We start from the raw sequence: 7,202 nt of genomic DNA, 5'->3' as shown, positions 1-7,202 counted from the left end.
TTGCCTCTTGCCGCGGCCGCCACCGCCCCCCCCCACACCCCCCGGCCCCCGTTACCGGTTTGCGCGGAGCCCCCCCTCCCGACGTTGCCTCTTGCCGCTGCTGCCACCCCCAGCTCCCCACACCCCCCGGCTCCCGTTAGCGGTTTGCGCGGAGCCCCCCCTTCCCCCCTTCGCGGGCTGCCGCTTCCCTCCCGGGCTGCCCGGCTGCTCTCTAACCCCTGCGACCGAGGCGGCGCTGTTAGGGCGGCCGTGCCGGTGCCCCTTGCCGCAGCTAGCCTCTCGCCGCTGCCCCTCCCGTCCGTCGTCCCCCGTCCCCAAAAACTTGCTGCTCTCCACGCTGGAGCCTGCACGGGGGAGGTTGCGCTCCGCTCCTCCGGCCCTAAAGCCGCCCTCGCCCGCCCCCCGGCTTGCCGCTTGGCTCGGCTGCCCGCCCGCCCGCTAATCCCCCCAACGCCCCCACCCCAAAAACACCCCAGCCCTACCGCATGCCGCTCCCCCTCTCCCCGCTCTCGCTGACCGCTGCCACCCCCCCCCCACCCCTCCCCCCCGAAACAAACCCCCCAGCCCTACCGCATGCCGCTCCCCCTCTCTCCCTAGCCTGCCCCCCCCGCCGTCGCTTGCTGCCGCCGCCGCCGCCGCCGCCGCCGCCGCCGGGACCCGCCTCGGTCTGGTGGCGCGCGCTCGGAGATCCCCGGCTACCCGTCCGTCCGTCCCTCCCTCCCGCCCCGCCCCGGGGGAGGGCCCGGGGCAGCGCGGGCAGGCGGGGAGCAAAAAAAGGCGCGGGCGCCAAAAAACGTCGGGGTCCCGGGGTGGCGGAGGGGGGCGGCGGCGGGGGCGGCGGCGGGTACACGGCGCCGGGTCCAGGGCGCCGGGTCCAGCCCGTCCCGGGGCGGGGACAGGTGGTGTCGTCCGTCCCCGCCCCCGTAACCTGCTCTGAAGCATCCGCTTCCCGCCGCGGTTCGCCCTCCACCCCCCCGCCGCACACGCAGCTGCCGCTTCCCGCCGCCTCTGCCCCCCGCCCCGGGATCAACCACCCGCCGGGTCCAGCCGGTCCCGGTCCCGGGAACCTGCTCCCGGGGCCAGCCGGAGCCACGCCCCCTCCTCTGACGCTTCCAGCTGCCGCCTCCCCTCCCACCCCCCAAACTCACACTGGCCCTCGCCGGCCCGCCCACCCGCCTACCTGCTTGCCCGCCGCCGCTGGGTGGCGTGCCGGACACTCTCGCACACAGGTACACAGACAGGGACACAGGGACACAGGCACTCAGGCACACAGGGACACAGGGACACAGGGACACAAGGACACAGGGACACAGGCACTCAGGCACTCAGGCACTCAGGGACACAGGGACACAGGGACACAGGCACTCAGGCACTCAGGGACACAGGGACACAGGGACACAGGGACACAGGGACACAGGGACACAGGCACTCAGGCACACAGGGACACAGGTGGCGGGCCGGAGGCCTCTCTCCACTGTGTGGCAGGGGTCCAAGAGCCACCCCAGCCCAACCCAGAGGGTCTTTTGCACCTCTCTAGAGGCCACCCAGAGACCCCAGGCCGCAGCAGAAGCCTCCCCCGCATGCTCTGCAGGCTTCCGACCCACCCCAGGCCGCACCAGAAGCCTCCCCCGCAAGCTCTGCAGGCTTCCGACCCACCCCAGGCCGCAGCAGAAGCCTCTCCCGCACGCTCTGCAGGCTTCTCAGCCACCCCAGGCCGCACCAGAAGCCTCTCCCGCACGCTCTGCAGGCTTCTCAGCCACCCCAGGCCGCACCAGAAGCCTCCCCCGCACGCTCTGCAGGCTTCTCAGCCACCCCAGGCCGCACCAGAAGCCTCTCCCGCACGCTCTTCAGGCTTCTCAGCCACCCCAGGCCGCACCAGAAGCCTCCCCCGCACGCTCTGCAGGCTTCTCAGCCACCCCAGGCCGCACCAGAAGCCTCCCCCGCACGCTCTGCAGGCTTCTCAGCCACCCCAGGCCGCACCAGAAGCCTCCCCCGCACGCTCTGCAGGCTTCCCACCCACCCCAGGCCGCAGCAGAAGCCTCTCCCGCACGCCCTGCAGGCTTCTCAGCCACCCCAGGCCGCAGCAGAAGCCTCTCCCGCACGCTCTGCAGGCTTCTCAGCCACCCCAGGCCGCAGCAGAAGCCTCTCCCGCACGCTCTGCAGGCTTCTCAGCCACCCCAGGCCGCAGCAGAAGCCTCTCCCGCACGCTCTGCAGGCTTCTCAGCCACCCCAGGCCGCACCAGAAGCCTCTCCCGCACGCTCTGCAGGCTTCTCAGCCACCCCAGGCCGCACCAGAAGCCTCTCCCGCACGCTCTGCAGGCTTCTCAGCCACCCCAGGCCGCAGCAGAAGCCTCTCCCGCACGCTCTGCAGGCTTCTCAGCCACCCCAGGCCCCAACAGAAGCCTCTCCCGCACGCTCTGCAGGCTTCCGACCCACCCCAGGCCGCAGCAGAAGCCTCTCCCGCACGCTCTGCAGGCTTCCGTCCCACCCCAGGCCGCAGCAGAAGCCTCCCCCGCACGCTCTGCAGGCTTCTCAGCCACCCCAGGCCGCACCAGAAGCCTCCCCCGCACGCTCTGCAGGCTTCTCAGCCACCCCAGGCCGCAGCAGAAGCCTCCCCCGCACGCTCTGCAGGCTTCTCAGCCACCCCAGGCCGCAGCAGAAGCCTCCCCCGCACGCTCTGCAGGCTTCTCAGCCACCCCAGGCCGCAGCAGAAGCCTCTCCCGCACGCTCTGCAGGCTTCTCAGCCACCCCAGGCCGCAGCAGAAGCCTCTCCCGCACGCTCTGCAGGCTTCTCAGCCACCCCAGGCCGCACCAGAAGCCTCTCCCGCACGCTCTTCAGGCTTCTCAGCCACCCCAGGCCGCACCAGAAGCCTCCCCCGCACGCTCTGCAGGCTTCTCAGCCACCCCAGGCCGCACCAGAAGCCTCTCCCGCACGCTCTGCAGGCTTCTCAGCCACCCCAGGCCGCACCAGAAGCCTCCCCCGCACGCTCTGCAGGCTTCCCACCCACCCCAGGCCGCAGCAGAAGCCTCTCCCGCACGCCCTGCAGGCTTCTCAGCCACCCCAGGCCGCAGCAGAAGCCTCTCCCGCACGCTCTGCAGGCTTCTCAGCCACCCCAGGCCGCAGCAGAAGCCTCTCCCGCACGCTCTGCAGGCTTCTCAGCCACCCCAGGCCGCAGCAGAAGCCTCTCCCCGCACGCTCTGCAGGCTTCTCAGCCACCCCAGGCCGCACCAGAAGCCTCTCCCGCACGCTCTGCAGGCTTCTCAGCCACCCCAGGCCGCACCAGAAGCCTCTCCCGCACGCTCTGCAGGCTTCTCAGCCACCCCAGGCCGCAGCAGAAGCCTCTCCCCGCACGCTCTGCAGGCTTCTCAGCCACCCCAGGCCCCAACAGAAGCCTCTCCCGCACGCTCTGCAGGCTTCCGACCCACCCCAGGCCGCAGCAGAAGCCTCTCCCGCACGCTCTGCAGGCTTCTCAGCCACCCCAGGCCGCACCAGAAGCCTCCCCCCGCACGCTCTGCAGGCTTCTCAGCCACCCCAGGCCCCAACAGAAGCCTCTCCCGCACGCTCTGCAGGCCTCCGACCCACCCCAGGCCGCACCAGAAGCCTCCCCCGCACGCTCTGTAGGCTTCTGACCCACCCCAGGCCCCAACAGAAGCCTCCCCCGCACGCTCTGCAGGCTTCTCAGCCACCCCAGGCCGCAGCAGAAGCCTCTCCCGCACGCTCTGCAGGCTTCTCAGCCACCCCAGGCCTCAGCAGAAGCCTCTCCCGCACGCTCTGCAGGCTTCTCAGCCACCCCAGGCCGCAGCAGAAGCCTCTCCCGCACGCTCTGCAGGCTTCTCAGCCACCCCAGGCCGCACCAGAAGCCTCTCCCGCACGCTCTGCAGGCTTCCGACCCACCCCAGGCCGCACCAGAAGCCTCCCCCGCACGCTCTGCAGGCTTCTCCGCCACCACAGGCCGCACCAGAGGATCTTTTGCACCTCTCTGGACGCCACCCAGAGACTCCAGGCCGCACCAGAGGCCCCCCCCCCAACCATTTACAGGCTGCAGTGCCAGCCTAGGCCCCGCTGGCAGCCTCCCTTGTCTGCTTTGGAAGGCCTCCCATCCACTCCAGACCTGCCTGGAGGCCTCCCTCGACTGCTCCCGGGGCCCTCGAAGCCACCCTAGGCCTTTCTGGAGGACCTGCTCGACCGCTCGGGCGGCTTCTGACGCACCCTCGGCCATCCGGCGCCCAGCAGCTCCCAGGGCCAGGCACCGGCCTCCCCCTCCGGCCGCCCCTGGGGCCGGGGGTGGCTCGGACTCGGCGCCCCCAACGTGTCGTCCCGTCCCCCCCCCGCCCCGCACCGCCGAACATTCGCTGCAGCCGAGGGCTTGCCGCTCGACGCCTACCCCACCCGCCCAGCCCCCCGCTGCGGCCCGGCGCTGCCCCGGCCGCTGCGCCCCGCCTCTCCTCGCTCCCCCCACCCGGCAACCGGCCGCCGGGCACGGCAAGTCCCAGGGCAGGGAACAGGTGCTGCCGGGACCCCCGTGCTGGCTGCCGGCTTCCCGGGGCTGCCCCGGGCACGGACAGGTCGCCCCCCCCGCCCCGGCGAATGTTCACCGAACCGGCTGCCGGCTGCCTTCGAGCACCCCCCGCCCCCCGCCACTATCGTCCCCCCCGCCCCCCCCTCCGCCTCCGCTGCCGCTTCTCCCCGCACCGCCTCCACTGCCTCCCCCCGCCGCCAGCGAACGAGTCGCCGGATCCGTAGGGTGCCGGGAGCCCGAACGGCGAGCGGCTCCGGCTGCTGCCGGGACCGCGGGGCTTCGAGCCGGTCCGGCCGCGGCCGGGATCCGGGGCCGGACGATGGCTTCCCGGGCCGGTCCCGGTCGCCTCCCGGGTGACGTTCACCGAAGCGGCTGACGGCTGTCTTCGAGCCCCCCCCCTCCGCCTCCGCTGCCGCTTCTGCCCGCACCCCCTCCACTGCCTCCCCCCGCCGCCGGCGAACGAGTCGGCGGATCCGTAGGGTGCCGGGAGCCCGAACGGCGAGCGGCTCCGGCTGCTGCCGGGACCGCGGGGATTCGAGCCGCTCCGGCCGCGGCCGGGACCCCGTGCCGGAAGCCGGCATCCCGGGACGGCCCCGGGACGGCCCCGGTCGCCGGCCGGGTGACGTTCAGCGAAGCGGCTGCCGCCAGTCTTTGGGCCTCCCCCGTGCCGGGGCCGCGGGGATTCGAGCCGGTCCGGCCGCGGCCGGGATCCCGGGCCGGACGATGGCTTCCCGGGCCGGTCCCGGTCGCCTCCCGGGTGACGTTCACCGAAGCGGCTGCCGGCTGTCTTCGAGCCCCCCCCCCCCCTCCGCCTCCGCTGCCGCTTCTGCCCGCACCCCCTCCACTGCCTCCCCCCGCCGCCGGCGAACGAGTCGCCGGATCTGTAGGGTGCCGGGAGCCCGAACGGCGAGCGGCTCCGGCTGCTGCCGGGACCGCGGGGATTCGAGCCGGTCCGGCCGCGGCCGGGACCCCGTGCCGGAAGCCGGCATCCCCGGACAGCCCCGGGACGGCCCCGGTCGCCGGCCGGGTGACGTTCACCGAAGCGGCTGCCGGCTGTCTTCGAGCCCCCCCCCCCTCCGCCTCCGCTGCCGCTTCTGCCCGCACCCCCTCCACTGCCTCCCCCCGCCGCCGGCGAACGAGTCGGCGGATCCGTAGGGTGCCGGGAGCCCGAACGGCGAGCGGCTCCGGCTGCTGCCGGGACCGCGGGGATTCGAGCCGGTCCGGCCGCGGCCGGGACCCCGTGCCGGAAGCCGGCATCCCGGGACGGCCCCGGGACGGCCCCGGTCGCCGGCCGGGTGACGTTCAGCGAAGCGGCTGCCGCCAGTCTTTGGGCCTCCCCCGTGCCGGGGCCGCGGGGCTTCGAGCCGGTCCGGCCGCGGCCGGGATCCGGGGCCGGACGATGGCTTCCCGGGCCGGTCCCGGTCGCCTCCCGGGTGACGTTCACCGAAGCGGCTGACGGCTGTCTTCGAGCCCCCCCCCCCCCTCCGCCTCCGCGGCCGCTTCTGCCCGCACCCCCTCCACTGCCTCCCCCCGCCGCCCGCGAACGAGTCGCCGGATCTGTAGGGTGCCGGGAGCCCGAACGGCGAGCGGCTCCGGCTGCTGCCGGGACCGCGGGGATTCGAGCCGGTCCGGCCGCGGCCGGGACCCCGTGCCGGAAGCCGGCATCCCCGGACAGCCCCGGGACGGCCCCGGTCGCCGGCCGGGTGACGTTCACCGAAGCGGCTGCCGGCTGTCTTCGAGCCCCCCCCCCCCCTCCGCCTCCGCTGCCGCTTCTGCCCGCACCCCCTCCACTGCCTCCCCCCGCCGCCGGCGAACGAGTCGGCGGATCCGTAGGGTGCCGGGAGCCCGAACGGCGAGCGGCTCCGGCTGCTGCCGGGACCGCGGGGCTTCGAGCCGCTCCGGCCGCGGCCGGGACCCCGTGCCGGAAGCCGGCATCCCGGGACGGCCCCGGGACGGCCCCGGTCGCCGGCCGGGTGACGTTCACCGAAGCGGCTGCCGGCTGTCTTCGAGCCCCCCCCCCCCTCCGCCTCCGCTGCCGCTTCTCCCCGCACCCCCTCCACTGCCTCCCCCCGCCGCCGGCGAACGAGTAGGCGGATCCATACCGTCCCGAGAGCCCGAGGCGGCGGCACCCAGTGCGGGTCCGGCCGAGGCCGGGACCCCGTGCCTGTCGCAGGCTTCCCGGGACGGCCCCGGAACGGCCGCGGTCGCCGGCCGGGTGACGTTCTCCGAAGCGGCTGCCGGCTGTCTTCGAGCCCCCCCCCCCCCTCCGCCTCCGCTGCCGCTTCTGCCCGCACCTCCTTCACTGCCTCCCCCCGCCGCCGGCGAACGAGTCGGCGGATCCGTAGGGTGCCGGGAGCCCGAACGGCGAGCGGCTCCGGCTGCTGCCGGGACCGCGGGGATTCGAGCCGCTCCGGCCGCGGCCGGGACCCCGTGCCGGATGCCGGCATCCCGGGACGGCCCCGGGACGGCCCCGGTCGCCGGCCGGGTGACGTTCAGCGAAGCGGCTGCCGCCAGTCTTTGGGCCTCCCCCGTGCCGGGGCCGCGGGGCTTCGAGTCGGTCCGGCCGCGGCTGGGACCCCGTGCCTGTCGCAGGCTTCCCGGGACGGCCCCGGAACGGCCGCGGTCGCCGGCCGGGTGACGTTCACCGAGGCGACTGCCGGCTGTCTTCGAGCCCCCCCCCCC

This window comes from Melanerpes formicivorus, unplaced genomic scaffold (assembly GCF_026170545.1).
Source record: "Melanerpes formicivorus ecotype bairdi unplaced genomic scaffold, bMelFor1.0.p_v2 SCAF_352, whole genome shotgun sequence".
Taxonomy (NCBI): domain Eukaryota; kingdom Metazoa; phylum Chordata; class Aves; order Piciformes; family Picidae; genus Melanerpes; species Melanerpes formicivorus.
Note: the sequence above shows the minus strand (reverse complement) of the source record.